The following is a 19,954-nucleotide window of genomic DNA, read 5'->3' as shown; positions in this document are numbered from 1 at the left end:
TAACCTGAAAATAAAAGAATTAGCCTGAAAATAAAAGCATTAACCTGAAAATAAAAGCATTAACCTGAAAATAAAAGCATTAACATGAAAATAAAAGCATTAACCTGAAAATAAAACCATTAATCTGAAAATAAAACCAAAAACATGAAAATAAAATTAACCTGAAAACAAAAGCATTAACATGAAAATAAAAGCATTAACCTGAAAACAAAAGAATTAGCCTGAAAATAAAAGCATTAACCAGAAAATAAAAGCATTAACCTGAAAACAAAAGCATTAACATGAAAATAAAAGCATTAACATGAAAACAGGCATTAGACTGGAAATGTAAACATAAAGCTGAACATGACTAACAATGAGTCAAAATGGTCTATCCTAGCCCCCCCCCCGCTCTAAAATACGTCTTAACCGAACAGTTGCATTAAGGTTACAAACACTAGTATAATATATACCGCATAAAACCTGGTTGAAGGTTCACTACATAGTAGTAATTAAGAAATGTTAAACTTGTTTTCAAATGTTAACTGGCCAGATGTGATACCAATGATGATGTGAAGTTGGTGACATCTTCCTTGGGTCGAGGTCTTCAGCTTTCCTGTCCAAATCTGACAATGATGTGAAGTTAGTGACATCTTCCTTGGGTCGTGCTCTTCAAGATCAGCTTTCCTGTCTAAATCTGTCAATGATGTGAAGTTGGTGACATCTTCCTTGGGTCGAGGTCTTCAGAATAAGCTTTCCTGTCCAAATCTGTCAATGATGTGAAGTTAGTGACATCTTCCTTGGGTCGTGCTCTTCAAGATCAGCTTTCCTGTCCAAATCTGTCAATGTTGACGAAGTTCACATCATCTTCCTGAAATTGAAAAGTTCAGGTAAGTGAATGTTATTACAATTAACTACATAGCATTACAATTTGAAGACTGACAAAAAATAAAATAAAATGGCAGCCGCGTAAATACCTCAAGACGAGGCTGGGAGTCTAGAAAATAAGCAGCGAGAATATTTACCTCATCACATAAAAGCCTTAGACCTATACGGGCCATACAATGCCTAGGTGGGAGCACCACTTAGCAGACTGTATTCTTGGGGAAGCGCCAAACCCGCAAGAGGGTCATATATTGCTTGGGGAATTAGTAGGCTACGCCAAACCCGTAGGAAGGCGAAAGTAGGTCATAGGTCTAATCATAATCCTTATGATTAGACAAAATAACAGCAATAATTTCTTGGATTAAAGTCCTAACAACAATCAAGACTCCTCCCCAGGAAGTCTGCTTAAATTTTAAATTTGATAAGATACACTTTTACCTAAAAAAAAAAAAAAAAAAAAAAAAAAAAAAAATCAAAAAAAAAAAAAAAAAAATAAAAAAAACAAAAAAAAACAAAACAACAAAAAAAAAAAAAAAAAAAAATACTGACAATGTGGCATAACCTACAGAATTTTATTAAAATAAAGCCTAGTTATTAACCGTCTTAATTCTGCATATAACCTCTTTATCAGTCGAGAATACATTTTAATGTCTAAAATAAAAATCAAAGTACTTTTATATACATATTCACCTTTGTTACATAATCATAACTATTCGCTAAACCCGCAAGGGGTCATACAGCAACCTTTGTACATAACCAGAAGTGCAGTGCGCTGTGAACGCATTATATTCACTGAAAGACTTCCTTGCACGCGAGTATTTCATTAACAGGGAGGTTACCTGGAGGTTATTTCGGGGATCAACACCCCCGCGACCCGGTCCATGACCAGGCCTCCCGGTGGATCAGGGCCTCATCAACCAGGCTGTTACTGCTGGCCGCACGCAGTCCAACGTACGAGCCACAGCCCGGCTGATCCGGCACTGAATTTAGTTATGTCCAGCTCTCTTGAAGGGAGCACTAAACCCGTTAAATTTTACAACGCCTGGGGGAATGTGAGGCATTAGGTTCAGTCCAAAGAGGATCACAGCTCCAATACCGCAGATCAAGTGCTCATCACCAGAACCCACGTAATCCCTTACTCTGAAGGACGATTTCAATATCATTAATACCATTAATGGGGAAAGACGCTAAATTCTTAAGTCAGAAAGTGTCTGGGGAAATGGCAATCCAGTTTGATCCGAGGATTATTATAATAAAGGGGGAAGCGCTAAACCCGGAGGATTATACAGCGCCTGGGGGGGGGGGGATGTGGAAGGCATTCAGGCTTAATTCGGGGAACTGGAGCACAGATCCAATTCCCTAAATCAAGAGCCCCTCACCAACACCAAGGAACCTTCCTTGAGGGGTTAATCCGAGGAAGATGAAGGGTAACTACAAGTGAACCAAGAAGCCATTTACTGACTTCAGGCAACCCTCCCCTTTCTCCTGAAATCAGGAAGCCGAAGCCTCCAAGAACTATAAACGCCACTATTAATGTGTCAATGGCTAGAGATACTCCACTAGAAAATTCTGAACACTTGTCCTTAATGTTTTAAATAAAAAAAAATCCGAAAATGCGAATTTATTATAATCAAGGGGGAAGCGCTAAACCCGGAGGATTATACAGCGCCTGGGGGGGGGGATGTGGAAGGCATTCAGGCTTAATTCGGGGAACTGGAGCACAGATCCAATTCCCTAAATCAAGAGCCCCTCACCAACATCAAGGAACCTTCCTTGAGGGGCACGTTTGTATAAATTTGATTGTATTTCCGTGTACCGACTGAAGCCGCCCTTCCACTGGTGCTCAGCAGACGGAGGATCGAGCCTCCACCGTGTCTTGCGCTTAATGACCCATACGGGTTTAGCGCTGAACATGAATTCTTATAAATTATCCTCCACCATCAGGTTACGGAACATTGTTCCCTGACGCGGATTAGGTTATGTATATTTATACATATAGACAGGTACATAATTACAATTATGAGTGCAAAATACCTAATTATTATAATCAAAAGTACATAACCCAAAAAGATAAAAAAAAATTAAGAGTATTATAACCAGTAAATTACAGGACCATAGTATTATAACCACCAATTAAAGGACACACATTGAGGGTCATGCAATGCATGGGGATCATGACAGATCTGAATCCTTGGATCAAAAACCTTTTCCCCTAGACGGGGGTGGCAAAATTACCCCAAATTTTTGACCACGTTCCACACCGCTCAAGTTTACACGGCGAAACACACATTTCACTAATTACATACATATTCACCGGGATTATTACTCGGATACACACCCAGTGTGTGTGTTATCCTATATAAACATCATTAAGAAGTAAATGACCGGTTGTTTACGACAAATTTTGAAAAATTATGCTTACCAGAGCAGCGCGCACCCACACGCCATTTTCTTCAGCTCGGGAGTGAGGTTCCCTTCGCGCGCGTACGTCCACCCTCACCAGGTTGTGACGTAGCGCGCTCTGATTAGCTAATAATCAGTGACGTTACGACTGATGATTGGTTGGTCCGTTAGAAGTTAGATTTCTTCATGTTGCAGTGATGCGAGGTTTTGATTGGGTTATTCTTCGCGTCAGATATGTAAATTGAATTTTCATTGGTAGCGGCATCTCTTCCAAGCGCGTCTTGACTGTTACGGTGTTTGGCGCGCAAAGGTCCCTTGGCGCTGGTAAAGGGGGCTCATAATCCGAGGAATTGGAGCTGTCCTCCCTTTCCTCGCATCAAATGTGATTTCCTCCCGTTTACCAGAAGGCTGGATGACCCCCTACGAGTTTAGTGCTCGATCCTAACTCCATCCAGGGAGGAGGTGGCGTGATGGTGGTAAGGGGGCTCTTGATCCGAGAGATTGGAGTTATTCTCCCTTTCCTCGGATCACACCAGATTGCCTCTCGTTCCCCCAGGAGCCGGACAATCCCTACGGGTTTAGCACTTCCCCCATAATTAAAAATATAATAAAACCTTAAATAAAATATTCATACAAATCTGAATCGCATTACCATATGTGATTTTTACATTATTTTCGAATCGAAATCTTATTTTGTGTCCCTTTCAAGGTGTGTGTTTGGAGGGCTCTTGATCCGAGGAAGAGGAGTTGCCTTCCCTTCAGACCGAACCTTGATCACGATGTATTACCTGGAGGCTATTCCGGGGATCAACGCCCCCGCGGCCCGGTCCATGGCCAGGCCTCCCGGTGGATCAGGGCCTGATCAATCAGGCTGTTACTGCTGGCCGCACGCAGTCCAACGTACGAGCCACAGCCCGGCTGATCCGGCAATGACTTTAGGTATCTGTCCAGCTCTCTCTTGAAGGCAGCCAGGGGCTTATTGGCAATTCCCCTTATGCTTGATGGGAGGCTGTTGAACAGTCTTGGGCCGTGTCCACAATGGCCGCGGGACTGAGCAAACTGGCGACCACGATCGAAATTGAACTACTGAAGGAGGTGTGTTGTTAGGACGAGGTGGCAAAGCCTACGATACGTTATGTTTTTTGTAGTTAAGGCAGAAGAGGCTTAATACTATGAGTTATGGGTTATTAAATTATTATGAGGATAGATTTGCTTCAGGGGGGTGCACTGTATTGATAAAATAGGTTTGAGGCTTTTGATCCGGGGTTTTGATGATAAGAGGTATGTAATAATGTTGGTAGAATTACCGACAATGTGTTAGGTAAAAGGACACAAGTGCAATTAATGTGACATTTTATCGTGGCAACGTTTCGCTCTCCAGGAGCTTAGTCAAGCCTAGTTACAGCTTGACTAAAAGTCGTCACAATAAAATGCCGCATTAATTGCACATGTGTTCCTTTAACTAATAATGAGAGGTATGATGCAGTACGTGTTTTGGCTGTGGTGTTTTGGGGTGACAAACATCTGCGTGTGGCTTTGTAAATGGTCCGAAACGTCGTCGTAAGTTCCTCTCTCCTATGTGCGGGTGATTTGTGTTATTGTTCCAGTCACGGTATTGTGTTTTTTTGTTATTTATCCGCGTGTTACGCGCAGGGCAGCAGCGGAGGCAGGCGACTCATGTCTAGAGATAGGTTTACCTGGAGTTTACCTAGAGAGGGTTTCGGGAGGTTAACGCCCCAGCGGCTCGGTCTGAGACCAGGCCTCATAGTGAATCAGGGTCTGATCATCCAGGTTGTTACTGCCGGTAGGGGCAGGCCCTGGAAACGACTCAAGTAATGGGGGGTGTTCGTGGACAGGTGGTAAGAGAAGTATTGGGAGAAGAGGGTGGTTGTGGGAAGAGGGACTGTGCCCCAAGTTTGCAAGGGGATTCGTTTTAATCTCGTGTATAGGGATAGAATAGCGTTAGGGGGAGCTATCAAGGACTGGAAAGTTTGTAGAGCAATGTCAGCAATCGCTGAGGTAAATCCCCCGGGGTTTGATGGGATACCAGTTGAATTTTACATCAGGCATTGGGTGTTACTGAGTGTTTTGGTATGCCTTATAAGCGTCATGAAATACGGGGTAAATTGCAGATAGTGTTTCGCGATTATCGTTGTATGTCACTCTCATGTGCTGATTATAAACTCTTTGTTAAGTTGTTGGGGAATAGAATAAATGTCGTGAGGCATGTTACACCGAGCCAATATGGTATTCCCAGAAGATCCGTGTTAGCTGGTCATGCCATTATTGATGATTTTGTGCTTGTAATGCAGGGAAGAAGGGCGCTTTATTCGCCCTTTACCGGAAAAGTGCATATAATTCTGTGGATAGGGGAACTATGAATAGTATCCTCTTTAGGCAGGGGTTTGGGGAGGAAACTGTGAAGTGAGTGGCTACGCTGTATTTTGAAGGGGTGACTTGAGTCTAAGTTAATGGTAGATTAGAAGGGGTTGTACTCAGTCCAAGTTAATGGTAGATTAGAAGGGGTTGTACTCAGTTCAAGTTAATGGTATATTAGAAGGGGTTGTACTCATGTATAGAGGTTTATGGCAGGATTGTCTTTTGTCAGATGCTTTTCGCATGTGTGCAGGACCCTTTTTGTAGGCTGGTGAGGGAGAGAAATTTTGCTAGGGTGATGAGAGTAGGAGGGAGAGTTTTTCCAGCGATTTTGAGGAATATAGACGATATGTTATTGGTGAATGAACATAGGAATCTAGAAACACTCCATGGGGAAGTAGGGATGTTTAGAAAGGCATCAGGGATGATCGTAAATGTTGATAAATCTTGGGTCTTGGGGAGTGGGTTAATCATTGGGATTGGGGTAACAGGATCATTACGCAGGTGGAGGGTCTTTAAAAGATTTGTGGGATTGTGTACACGAGCGACACGGGTGGCTTGGGTAGCAAATTCTGAGAGGGTGCAGCGTAGCATATTGAATCGCTTACAAGGAGCCCGGCCTCATCACTTAACATTCTTACAAAGGGACATTACAGTAAACGCTTCTGTACAGCCTGCTTATGTTGCAAATGTATATATACCCACACGGGTATTTATTCATCGTGAGGTGTAAAACTTTCAGTATATATATATATAATGAGGATAATACATATAGTATATATATATATATATATATATATATATTTTTTTTTTTTTTTTTTTTATTATCACACTGGCCGATTCCCACCAAGGCAGGGTGGCCCGAAAAAGAAAAACTTTCACCATCATTCACTCCATCACTGTCTTGCCAGAAGGGTGCTTTACACTACAGTTTTTAAACTGCAACATTAACACCCCTCCTTCATCTATAAATATATTAAACAACCACGGTGACATCACACATCCTTGTCTAAGGCCTACTTTTACTGGGAAATAATTTCCCTCTTTCCTACATACTCTAACTTGAGCCTCACTATCCTCGTAAAAACTCTTCACTGCTTTCAGTAACCTACCTCCTACACCATACACCTGCAACATCTGCCACATTGCCCCCCTATCCACCCTGTCATACGCCTTTTCCAAATCCGTAAATGCCACAAAGACCTCTTTAGCCTTATCCAAATACTGTTCACTTATGTTTCACTGTAAACACCTGGTCCACACACCCCCTACCTTTCCTAAAGCCTCCTTGTTCATCTGCTATCCTATTCTCCGTCTTACTCTTAATTCTTTCAATAATAACTCTACCATACACTTTGCCAGGTATACTCAACAGACTTATCCTCCTATAATTTTTGCACTCTCTTTTATCCCCTTTGCCTTTATACAAAGGAACTATGCATGCTCTCTGCCAATCCCTAGGTACCTTACCCTCTTCCATACATTTATTAAATAATTGCACCAACCACTCCAAAACTATATCCCCACCTGCTTTTAACATTTCTATCTTTATCCCATCAATCCCGGCTGCCTTACCCCCTTTCATTTTACCTACTGCCTCACGAACTGCCGAATAGGCAGAACTTGCGATCTTGGCTTAAATAGCAACGCTCATCTTGCCATATAGGACAAGTGAAAATTTGTGTATGCAATAATTTCCCCAAAATCATTCTGAACCTAACGAAAAAAAAATATATTTCACTGTGTTTGTTTAGTATTAAATTATTATAAACAAATCTAAAATATATTTAGTTAGGTTAGGCTTGTTCATGTTATAATAAGGTTAGGTAAGTTTTCTAAGATTCTTTTGGTGCAAAATTAAAATTTTTTACATTATCATTATTGAAAAAAATATATTTTTAAACGTATAAGAGAAAATTTTAGAAAGGACTTAATTTTAAACGAGTTCTTGCTAATTGACCAGTTTTACATATTCGGCACGACATATATATATATATATATATATATATATATATATATATACATATATATATATATATATATATATATATATATATATATATATATCTGTGTGTGTGTGTGTGTGTGTGTGTGTGTGTGTGTGTGTGCAAAACAACCACTCCGAAAGAATAGAGAAATTCCAAGCGCTTTCGTGACTACTCACATTATTTTGAAATTACCTGTTTACTGTGATCTTATTGCATATATGTGTGTGAGTGTGTACTCACCTAATTGTGGTTGCAGGGGTCGAGACTCAGCTCCTGGCCCCGCCTCTTCACTGATCGCTACTGGATCCTCTCTCTCTCTGCTTCCTGAGCTTTGTCATACCTCTTCTTAAAACTATGTATGGTTCCTGCCTCCACTACTTCACTTGCTAGGCTATTCCACTTGCTGACAACTCTGACTGAAGAAATACTTCCTAACGTCCCTGTGACTCGTCTGAGTCTTCAGCTTCCAGTTGTGACCCCTTGTCCCTGTGTCCCCTCTCTGGAACATCCTATCTCTGTCCACCTTGTCTATTCCCCGCAGTATCTTGTATGTCGTTATCATGTCTCCCCTGACCCTTCTGTCCTCCAGTGTCGTCAGTCCGATTTCCCTTAACCTTTCCTCGTACGACATTCCCTTGAGCTCTGGGACTAGCCTTGTTGCAAACCTTTGTACTTTCTCTAACTTCTTGACGTGCTTGACCAGGTGTGGGTTCCAGACTGGTGCTGCATACTCCAGTATGGGCCTAACATACACAGTGTACAGTGTCTTGAACGATTCCTTATTAAGGTATCGGAACGCTATTCTCAGGTTTGCCAGGCGCCAGTATGCTGCAGCGGTTATTTGGTTGATGTGTGCCTCCGGTGATGTGCTCGGTGTTATGGTCACCCCAAGGTCTTTCTCCCTGAGTGAGGTCTGTAGTCTTTGTCCACCTAGCCTATACTCTGTCTGCGGTCTTCTTTGCCCCTCCCCAATCTTCATGACTTTGCATTTGGCTGGATTGAATTCGAGAAGCCAGTTACTGGACCACATGTCCAGCCTCTCCAGGTCTCTTTGCAGTCCTGCCTCATCCTCGTCCGATTTAATTCTTCTCATCAACTTCACGTCATCTGCGAACAGGGACACTTCAGAGTCTATTCCTTCCATCATGTCGTTCACATATATCAAAAATAGCACTGGTCCTAGAACTGACCCCTGTGGGACCGCGCTCGTAACAGGCGCCCACTGTGATACCTCTTCACGTACCATGACTCGTTGCTGCCTCCCTGTCAGGTATTCCCTTATCCATTGCAGTGCCCTTCCTTTTACGTGTGCCTGATCCTCCAGCTTCTGCACTAATCTCTTGTGGGGAACTGTGTCAAAGGCCTTCCTGCAGTCTAGGAAAACGCAATCTACCCAACCCTCTCTCTCATGTCTTACTTCTGTTACCTTGTCATAAAACTCCAGGAGGTTTGTGATACAAGATTTGCCTTCCATGAACCCATGCTGGTTTTCATTTATAATCTTGTTCCTTTCCAGGTGTTCGACCACTCTCCTCCTGATAATCTTCTCCATGACTTTGCACACAATACATGTCAGAGACACAGGTCTGTAGTTTAGTGCCTCGTTTCTGTTTCCTTTCTTAAATATGGGGACTACATTAGCTGTCTTCCATTTCTCAGGTAGTTGCCCAGTTTCAAGGGATGTGTTGAAGATTGTGGTTAGAGGCACACACAGCATCTCTGCTCCTTCTCTAAGGACCCATGGGGAGATGTTGTCCGGTCCCATCGCCTTTGAGGTGTCAAGGTCACTTAAGAGCTTCTTCACCTCCTCCTCAGTTGTTCGTATGTCATCCAACACTTGTTGGTATATTCCCTCTTGATGTTCCCTTCTGTTCTGTCTTCCCACAGCCCTTCCTGTCTCTACTGTAAAAACTTCCTTAAATCTCCTGTTCAGCTCCTCACATACCTCCTGATCATTTCTTGTGAGTTCTCCACCTTCTGTCCTTAATCTGATCACCTGGTCTTTGACTGTTGTCTTCCTCCTGATGTGGCTATACAACAGTTTCGGGTCTGTCTTGATTCTCGATGCTATGTCATTTTCATACTGTCGCTGGGCCTCCCTCCTTACCTGTGCGTACTCATTCCTGGCTCTGCGACTGATCTCCCTATTTTCGTGTGTTCTCTGCCTTCTGTACTTTTTCCATTCTCTATTGCACTTTGTTTTTGCCTCCTTACACCGTCGGGTGAACCAGGGGCTTCTTCTGGTCTTCCCGTTGTTACTGTTGCCCTTGGGAATAAACTTTTCCACTGCCTCCTTGCATTTTGTTGCTACATATTCCATCATTTCATTTACTGGCTTTCCTGCCAGTTCTCTGTCCCACTGGACCTCCCGCAGGAAGTTCTTCAACCCTATGTAGTCCCCTCTTTTATAGTCAGGCTTTTCCCATTCTACTCCTGTTATTCTCTCCACTTGCAGCTCTACTATGTATTCAAAGCACAGAACCACGTGGTCGCTAGCTCCTAGGGGACTCTCATACTTGATGTCCTCAATGTCTGAGCTGCCCAGGGTGAACACAAGGTCCAATCTTGCTGGTTCATCCTCCCCTCTCACTCTGGTAGTGTCCTTAACATGTTGGTGCATGAGGTTTTCCAGCACCACGTCCAACATCCTGGCTCTCCATGTTTCGGGACCCCCATGTGGCTCCAGGTTTTCCCAGTCAATCTCCCTGTGGTTGAAATCCCCCATAACCAGCAACTTTGCTCTGCTGGAGTGAGCTCGTCTTGCCACCTCAGCAAGTGTGTCCACCATTGCTCTGTTGCTCTCTTCATATTCCTCTCTTGGCCTCCTGCAGTTCTGTGGTGGATTATACATCACTGCAATGACCACTTTGTGTTCCCCAGACTGAAGTGTACCTGCTATGTAGTCTCTTTCTCCCGTCTCATCTATTCCTTCCATTTTCTCGAATTTCCATCTGTTTTTTACGAGCAGAGCAACCCCACCTCCCCCCCTGCCCCTTCTATCTTTCCTCATGATCTGGTATCCTGGTGGGAAGATTGCATCTGTTATTGTCTCCATGAGTTTTGTTTCTGTAACTGCTATGATGTCTGGGGACTTCTCATTGATTCTTTCTTGCCATTCCTCATGTTTATTCGTTAATCCATCTGCATTTGTGTACCAAACCTTCAACTTCTGTTCTAATACTGTAACTGTGGTGCGGGGGGTGGAAACAGAGGGATCGGTGTGTGATGGATGGTTTGGATTGTTCAGTTGCCTTGGGGGTGTCGTGGCTGGAGTCCTTCTGCAGGTGTTTCTGGGGGGTGCGCTTGTCCTTCCATTTGATCCTGGGTCATTCTGCTCTCCTTTTTCATTTCCTCCCATTTCTCCTTTCGTTTTTGAACTCTCTCTTTCATTGTCTTCCTTTCGTCCTGTGTTCTGTCTCGGTCGAGGTACACACTCCGGAACTCCTGCTTGCCTCTCAGCCGTGCTTTCTCCTGCAGGATCATGGTTCGGGTTGATTCTGCCTTGAAAATTACTTTGAGAGGCCGATTCCTTTTCTTTGTGAACCACCCAATTCTCCGAAAATTTGCCACCTGGGTCATGTCCCCCTCGCCTATCACCTTCATGATGTCTTCAATCGCTTTTTTCTCCTCCTGCTTTCTTTCATCATAAGTTTCCCCTTTAGCTTCGTCTAGCCCATAGACAAACACGGATCTCTCCCTTTCCACCTCCCACTGTGACTCCCATTGCATCCTCTGATGTGTTTTAGTTCCTTCCCGTGGAGTGTTCCTTCCTTCAGTCCCTTCCCTCGTTATGGCCCCTATGCTTCTTGGTTTATCCTTCCTGCTCACCTGCTCCTGGTCCACACAGGTATCTGGTAAGGTCCTTGCACATGTCCTAGTTCCTTCGATGTCTTCCAACCTCTCTTTCTGTCCTAGTGTGCTCCCTGTCTTTGTTTTGGCCCCATGTGGGTTTGACAGGACCTCTGCATATAGTTTAGTTTCCATGCTTCCTTCAGACCTGTTGTCTGTGTTTAATTTAGCCATTGCCGATGCTACTTCTGTAATATCTTTGTCTCTGTGCTGTTTCAGATGTCTCAACTCCTCTTCTAATCTCTCTATCTTGATTTCTGCTTCTGTGGCCTGTTGCTTCCACCTTCTGCATTCTGCTGCTAACCTCTCTTCCATCTTCCTGTGTGTGTGTGTGTGTGTGTGTGTGTGTGTGTGTGTGTGTGTGTGTGTGTGTTTTGTTTGAAAATAAAAAGAATATTGAATTTAACTTGTGAATAGGTTATATCTAGCCTTATTGACCCTCCTGTAGTTGATAGGCTTTATACATAATTAACCATCCTCTTAATACTATTTTTAATGTTCATATAGAGGTTAGTTACTGACTATGACGCTGGTGTAGTCACTAGGATTATTCAATAATTTATAGCCGAATTAATTATTTTTTTACATATCGTTATATTTATAGGCTAAGGCGCTCTATTAGCCCTACTGGATCATAGTGTGTGTGTACTCACCTGTATGTGGTTACAGGGGTCGATTCACAGCTCCTGGCCCCGCCTCTTCGCTGGTCGCTACTTGGTTCACTCTCTCCCGGGTCCAAGAGCCTTAGCGTGTGTTTTCTTAAAGCTATGTATGGCTCCTGTGTGTGTGTGTGTGTGTGTGTGTGTGTGTGTGTGTGTGTGTGTGTGTGTGTGTGTGTGTGTGTGTGTGTGTGTGTGTGTGTGTGTGTGTATGTGTGTGTGTGTATGTGTGTGAGTGTGTGTGTGTGTGTGTGTGTGTGTGTGTGCGTGCGTGCGCGCGCGTGTCCTTAATATGAATCCTAATAACACAAATTAAATCGCAAAATGCTACTTTACTATGCAAAGTTAATGATAAAAAATAATAAATACAATTACACAGAGTAAACTATATCTCCGTTGTCAGAATTAACGTCAAGGGCGAGCATATTTAAGTTCCTTACTTAGCAAAGTTGTAAATGTTTCAAATCCTCTCTAATTAAACCGAATTGTGTGGGAGAAAATCCAGCGTTGTTGCCTGGGAACATGGGTTACACAGGGTGTTTCACTTGTAGGAGACCCCGGGTTATTGTTTACTGTGGTTTAGAAAGACACGTAAGCAAACACTATAACATATTTATTAGAAAACGTTTCGGTCCTGGGACCTTGATCCCAGGACCGAAACGTTTTCTAATAAATATGTTATAGTGTTTGCTTACGTGTCTTTCTAAACCAACTTGTCGGTATTTATTACCAAGGTTTATACCATTGTTTACTGTAGACAGAAGATACAAAGAAGATACAAAGAAGATACAAAGAAGACACAAAGAAGATACAAAGAAGACACTAAGACTGAGCTTGCTACCATCTGCAGCTCATAAGACTGCCATCCCCACGAGCCCCTTTGGGGCGGGGCAGATGGCAGACCAGAGGCCTAGCTTCTCCCTACGAGCCCCGTGAGGGCGGGGAATGTGGCTAGGCCTGGGGACAGTTGGTCCCAAAGATGAGGGGGTACTTGTACCTCCTCCCATGGGAGACTTAGGTTTCGAGACACTCCCCAGATAGGGAGCCAAGGCCGGGTCACCACTACTTGGAAAAGACCCGGGTCGGGAGAATACCGGCGAATAAAAAAAATACAAAGAATATACAAAGAAAGAAGGTAAAGAATTTCAAAGGAAATAAGTCACTTTGACTTTTTTGGGGGTTATCCTAGGTTCACTATACATATACTGTTATGCTTAATAATTCGCAATTTTTTTTACAATGTCTCTACGTCCACAGCAGGATTCGAACCTGCTAACTGTATCAGAGTCCACAGTACTTTACCACTGGTGAAGTACTGTGGACTCTGATACAGAGTTTGCAGGTTCGAGTCCTGTTGTGGACATTGAGACAATGTATATACTGATATGTAAGATAAATACAAAGTGACTTATTTCCACTGGTTTTTTTTACCGTCTTTCTTTGTATATTCTGTCTGCAGTAAACAGTAACCCAGGGCCCCCTACTCATGTTCCCAGGCAACAACACTGAATTTTTTCCCACACAATCTATAACAGATTATAATCCATGTAACTGTTATGTATGATAATCTATGTAACTGTTATGTATGATAATCTATGTAACTGTATTTGTGTATACCTGAATAAACTTACTTAAACAAGACAGTTGTAACTACGAAAGTATGAGCTCGGGGCCTCCTGCGAGTAATGCCAAGTTCCTTCAAATCCTGACCTGTGTTAGCAATTAAAATTCTGACGAGTATAAGCGATTAAACTGCTTCAACCAGCAATCTAGCGAAATTAAAATATTCCATTAAGAATTTCTGCACGGAAACTGTGGGGAAAATTACTTGAATAAGGGGTAAAAGCCGCGCTTTAGGGGGTTAACGAAAGTTAACTGGATTCATGTTGTGAGGTAACGACACAGGTTGCTTAAAAAGTTTGACTGAGAAAGTGTTGCACTTTGTAGTTTTATAACGTCCATAATGTTCCGCCTCCACAGTAGGCTTCTCCAGTCAAATACAGTCAGCAGGAGTAGCAGCGAAGATGATGTAATCAGTCCAGTAACCTTGAAAAAACCTGATGTGTAGGCGAAACGTTTCAAAAATAAAGGTACCCAAGTGTCGGTATTTTATGCTCTTCAACATAACCCCCGTAACTTAATATGTAAGTATAAATAGGGCGAAACATTGTCTCAGTTAAAGGTTGTTCTACTGCGTCTTTTCCTTCACTATTTGCGGCAGAACGCTATTTGGTTCCCTGTATTCTACCCGTAGATGTTTCCAGGGGTCATCGCCCTCACAGTGCGGTCGCGAACCAAGCCTTTCTGTTGTTAGCCTGATCACCAAGGCTGTTGGTGCTTGCTATACCACGTTTATCAGTTATCTTGATCTCAAAGACCTTGTGTTGTATCTCCCGGTCTGACAAGTGTATGTATGTGTTATTATTATTGTTATTGCTTTCACTGGGAAGCATTAAACTGTGAGAGACCAGACAGCGCCTGTGGAATGGGATTCAAACAGATTTGATCCCATGAAGGGATAAACAGTATATACACTTTGAGGGGCTTTCAGCTAGTTTGCACGACTGAGCATCTACATGCAGTCTCCCTAGATACCCAGAATCCACAAGGTGGAGGTGGTTGCCCTACAGGTTCTGCGTAAATAAGACTTGTGCTGTCAGCAATACTTATCGCGCTACCAGTGCTGACTTCTGGCTAGCACAGAGTGTGAACACTGAGAGGTGTATTTCTCTCAGCGTACATATGCTGAGTGTTAGTTAATTGTCCAATTCTGACCGAAACGTCGTCATGAAGTCCAGTCTATGTGCGGGTTTTTTTGGTATGCAACAAGTTCCCTTTAATGCCTGTTTTTTAAGGGTTTAAAGTATTCCTGTTTCCTGGTAAAAAGGTTATGAGCTGCCTTAATGACCCTAGAGTAGTTGCTAGGCTTTAAACCCCACTAAGCAACTAACCACCCAAGGGATAGAATGAGTAATTAGGTGTATTCTTAGTAGCGAGAAGCATAGTGGTGACTGAGTGAGATTAAACATGTATTCTTCCAAGACGGCAATCGTGGATAACCCTTGAATTTTCTCCTGTCTACAAGGTAAAGATAAAAATGAAAGGTATAAAATAACGACACATTGGAAAAAAATAAACAAATGCAATATCATGCAATCCTTCATCAAGTCACAAACAGATCTACCTGGGTAAAGAATACATGAGTATATTTAGGGTGGAAAGTCAGATATACTCGTGTACTCTGTACCCAGGTAGATCTGTGTGTGACTTGATAAAGCCCACTGTGTGGGCGAAACGTTGTCAATAAAGGATCGCATTTTACTGTATTTGTGATTTATTTTTCCAACGTAAAGATCTATTTAGAAGGTCAAGATAGTTGTCATGTTAGAAATAAATTTGATAATTAATTAATTATTTGTCGAGGAGCTTTAGAAATTGATCCTTATTAATTTTTGTTTTCACATATTGTACACAAATAACCCGGACATAGGAGAAAGAACCTTATGACGACGTTTCGGTCTGACTTGGACCATTAACTAGTAACATATTTCACATATTGTGTAGCCTATTTATCATACTCTCATCTCTAAAGTAAAATATAGCATTCACAAGACCTAGTAGTCAATTCTCTCGCAATAACCATACAGTTAAGTAGCAGGAAAACCACTTCAGTATCTTTAGTAAATACTTTGTTAAACAAGAGGGAAGGAAACCCGAAAAAAACTCCCAGACGCTGAGTTCGAGCGATGGAGATGAGGCTATCTCGTAATTATCGATGCAACGCTAGTGCCGTTCCCCAGCTGAGAACTCTCACCGGGGAGTCGTTCCGCAGAAGAGAAAATGTTCCAGTCGTGACTGTTCTAATGGCCCTTCGAATGACCGAGTGGAATTCCAGGATTTGCTTTGTCTGGAACGGTAATAAAAGCGTTCTCTTTTTGGAACATTGATAGGTTTTGACATCTTTTGGAACTCTGATAGGCTAGCTCTCGTCTGGAATGCTGATAGGCTCTTTCTCTGTTTTGGAACACAGGTTCCCTGTCTTCTGGAACACTGAGATCCTCATTCTCTTTTGGAATAGTAAGAGGCTGTTCCTCTCCTGAACATTAAAAGGCCCGTTCTCTTTCGGGAACTCTAAAACTTCGCTTTTCAGGAAAATAGATATTCTTTTCCCCTCCCTCGCTGGAAAATGGCTAGCCTCTTCCTCATATGTAATAAGGCTAATCTTTTGCATGGACACCAGCTAGTATTTTCCTCGGTAGGAAAATAACTAGTCTTTCCCTTGTTGCAAAATGGATAGTCTTTGCCTAGACTGGAAAACAGTTAGTGCTTCCTTTGACTGGAAAAAATCTAGTTTTATCCTCGCTGGAAAACGGCTAGTTTTATTTTTTGCTGGAAAACAGCTAGTCTCCCTCTTATCTGAAACACGGCTAGTCCTTACCTCGACTGGAATACGGCTAGTCTCTTTTTCCTCGCTGAGCAAACAGGTAATCTCTCCCTATACTGGAATAAGGCTACCTCAGCACCATTCGCCCACAAGCGAGGAGGTTAGAGCAACGTTATAAGTCTCAGGTGTAAACTCCAAGTGATTGACCCTGCTCCTCGCCTATTTGCCTGGCTCTCCAATATCGTAAGATCGTTCGCATTCAGTAATAGCCTTCTTACTCGACCGATGATAACATGCTCAGTTCAGACATATTCAGGGATTTTTGTTTACATTAGGATTCACTTGTATTCGTAAAGTGAATGTGTTGAACACGTAATTTGGTTTTGAATTAGACAAACACTTAGAGAATATTTTGAAAAATTACAAAATAATAATAATAATAATAGTTTAACAACACTATCATTTAATATAAATAGAGAACAACAAAAGCTTCTTGAATTAAGCAGTTTTAATTATTATATAACAATTACAACAATTATTGCTAAATAGGTAATTAAACATTTCCAATTATTAAGAAAAAAAAATCCTAGATACTGGAAAAGGGGGAAAAATATTGGAAAAATATTCATAGTCCTCATATCCCCGACCCGATTTAAACCTCTACCCTCAAAAAATCTGACAGGTTTAATCTGTTTTCGTTCCGATTTGTTAGTTTCACAGTCAGTGACTCAATACCATGATTAGAGATGAGAATGATCTGAAATGATGAGAATGATCTGCCATGATGAGAATCTGCCATGATAAGAATGATCTGTCATGATAAGAATGATCTGCCATGATGAGAATAATCTGCCATGATGAGAATGATCTCCCATGATGAGAATGATCTGCCATGGTAAGAATGATCTGCCATGATAGGAATGATCTGCCATGGTAAGAATGATCTGCCATGCTAAAAATGATCTGTTATGATAAGAATGATCTGCCATGGTAAGAATGATCTGCCATGGTAAGAATGATCTGCCATGGTAAGAATGCTCTGCCATGGTAAGAATGATCTGCCATGGTGAGAATGATATGTCATGGTAAGAATGATCTGCCATGGTAAAAATGCTCTGCCATGGTAAGAATGATCTGCCATGGTAAGAATGCTCTGCCATGGTAAGAATGATCTGCCATAGTAAGAATGCTCTGCCATGGTAAGAATGATCTGCCATGGTAAGAATGCTCTGCCATGGTAAGAATGATCTGCCATGGTGAGAATGATATGTCATGGTAAGAATGATCTGCCATTGTAAGAATGATCTGCTATGATAAGAATGCTCTGCCATGGTAAGAATGATCTGCCATGATAAGAATGATTTGCCATGGTAAGAATGATCTGTCATGATAAGAATGACCTGCCATGGTAAGAATGATCTGCCATGGTAAGAATGATCTGCCATGGTGAGAATGATATGTCATGGTAAGAATGATCTGCCATTGTAAGAATGATCTGCCATGGTAAGAATGATCTGCCATGATGAGAATGATCTGTCATTCTGAGACATTCTACGCAGCATCTTTGCTGATTTGTAAGATTAAGTTTGAGGTTCTGTTGTTCTGTAAGCTTTTAATTTTTTCCATCTGTAAAGCTTGTAAAAATAAGCTTGTTTTTGTTATGAAAGCTTATTTTTAAATATATAAGAATAGAAAAACTTATTTTTACATACTATATCACCACATAAAGCTAAGCTTTATTGATCTGTAAGCTTATACAGCTAAATTTTATTCATTAAGGGTCATAAGGGGCTTTTGCTGATGTGTAAGTTTAGAAAAATAAGCTTTTGTGGATCATGGCAGACGATGCAACATCCCCCAATGAAAAGCAGGGGTGTCACTAGCACGTTAAGAGACCATACAATAAGTGTCAGGGGCCCGAGTCTGTTCAACTGCCTCCCAGCATACATAAAGGGGATTACCAATAGACCCCTGGCAGTCTTCAAGCTGGCACTGGACAAGCACCTAAAGTCGGTTCCTGACCAGCCGGGCTGTGGCTCGTACGTTGGTTTGCGTGCAGCCAGCAGCAACAGCCTGGTTGATCAGGCTCTGATCCACCAGGAGGCCTGGTCACAGGCCGGGCCGCGAGGGCGTTGACCCCCGGAACTCTCTCCAGGTAAACTCCAGGTATAAGCTTATTAAAGAAAATTTTGTTGACTTAAAAGTTTTTAAACAAGCTTCTGTTGGTCTATATATTTGTAAAGTAAACTTTTCTTGAAGCTTAAGCTTACAAAAGCTTTTTTCTATGTTCCTCAGCACCTCATTGATATTGCAGAGTTTATATTAATTAATCAATAAATTGACCAATAAACCAGGTAATCAATCAATTAATCGAATAAATTAATAAACTGTTTAGTTATCAGTCAAATAATCATTAATAGAATCGATCAGTTCAATTTTCTCTCTCTCTTTCATCTTTTATCTCGCCCACTTGTCGATAATTCCTCTAAAAGCTTTATCATTGGTAGTCCAGGATAATGTATTCTTGCATTTGCATACAGGTCGTGCCGAGTTGTGAGGGATGGGAAGAGTGGTGGTGGTGGCTCCGTCAGCCTTAAATCACTTCCGTCAGTCTCGTGTCAATTATCGTCAGCACCATGTCAGATACCGTCAGCATCTTATATTCTCTTCCATAAACCATACCACGGGCGGGATTTGAACCCGCGGTCAGAGTCTCAAAACTCCAGACCGTCGCGTTAGCCACTGGACCTGAAGTTTTGAGACTCTCTGACCGCGGGTTCAAATCCCGCCCGTGGTATGGTTTGTTTGCAATCGTGTCATTACGATTTCGTGAGCCATTCTCTTCCATCATTAAATTGTCAATAGTATCATGCTAGTCACTATGAGCGTCACCTGTAGTAACCTTCAGCATAACCTACATAGCTGAAGTCGGCAGTAAGTTTGTAGACGCCAACCGGCTGTGATAGCGTCTTGGGAAAGCTAGATTCCAAAAGCATAATTATGCAGGAATAGACACAGGACTCTAATACCTTGAGTGTCTCCTTATAAAAGCCATGGTCTGTCGTGGACTAGCAACTTGTCACATATGCATAACAGCAATTACATGGTATGCAACATCACAGAAACTTGGAGATGAAAGGGTCATAGAACTCCAGCAGATTTGTGAGACAAGATTTCCCATCTCTAAACACATGGTGATTGTTTATCACACCGTTTTTACCCAAGCGCTCCACCACTCTCCTGATTGTTTTCTCCATTACTTTACTTAGTATACATGTCAGTGTTACTGGTCTGTAATGTAATACTTCCTCTCTGTCTTCTTTCTTAAATACTGGGATTGCATTTGCTTTCTTCTAGATCTCTGGTAACTATCCCTTTTCCACCTGTGGGTTTTAACTAGGATGTCAGATACTGCTTCTGTTTCCTCTCCC

At 42.0% G+C, this 19,954-nt stretch overlaps 1 long non-coding RNA gene across 1 annotated transcript; it reads right to left on the bottom strand.

Moving 5' to 3' along the window:
• Positions 1-422: 422 nt before the first annotated feature.
• On the bottom strand, positions 423-3,404 carry LOC128703057 (uncharacterized). Its single transcript, XR_008409201.2, has 2 exons — positions 3,287-3,404; positions 423-850 (listed from the first exon to the last, which is right to left on the bottom strand). It is a non-coding gene; the product is annotated as an uncharacterized lncRNA (long non-coding RNA).
• Between the last annotated feature and the right edge of the window lie 16,550 nt (positions 3,405-19,954).

Source organism: Cherax quadricarinatus, chromosome 86, assembly GCF_038502225.1.
Source record: "Cherax quadricarinatus isolate ZL_2023a chromosome 86, ASM3850222v1, whole genome shotgun sequence".
NCBI lineage: Eukaryota > Metazoa > Arthropoda > Malacostraca > Decapoda > Parastacidae > Cherax > Cherax quadricarinatus.
This window is presented reverse-complemented; position numbering and strand designations above follow the sequence as displayed.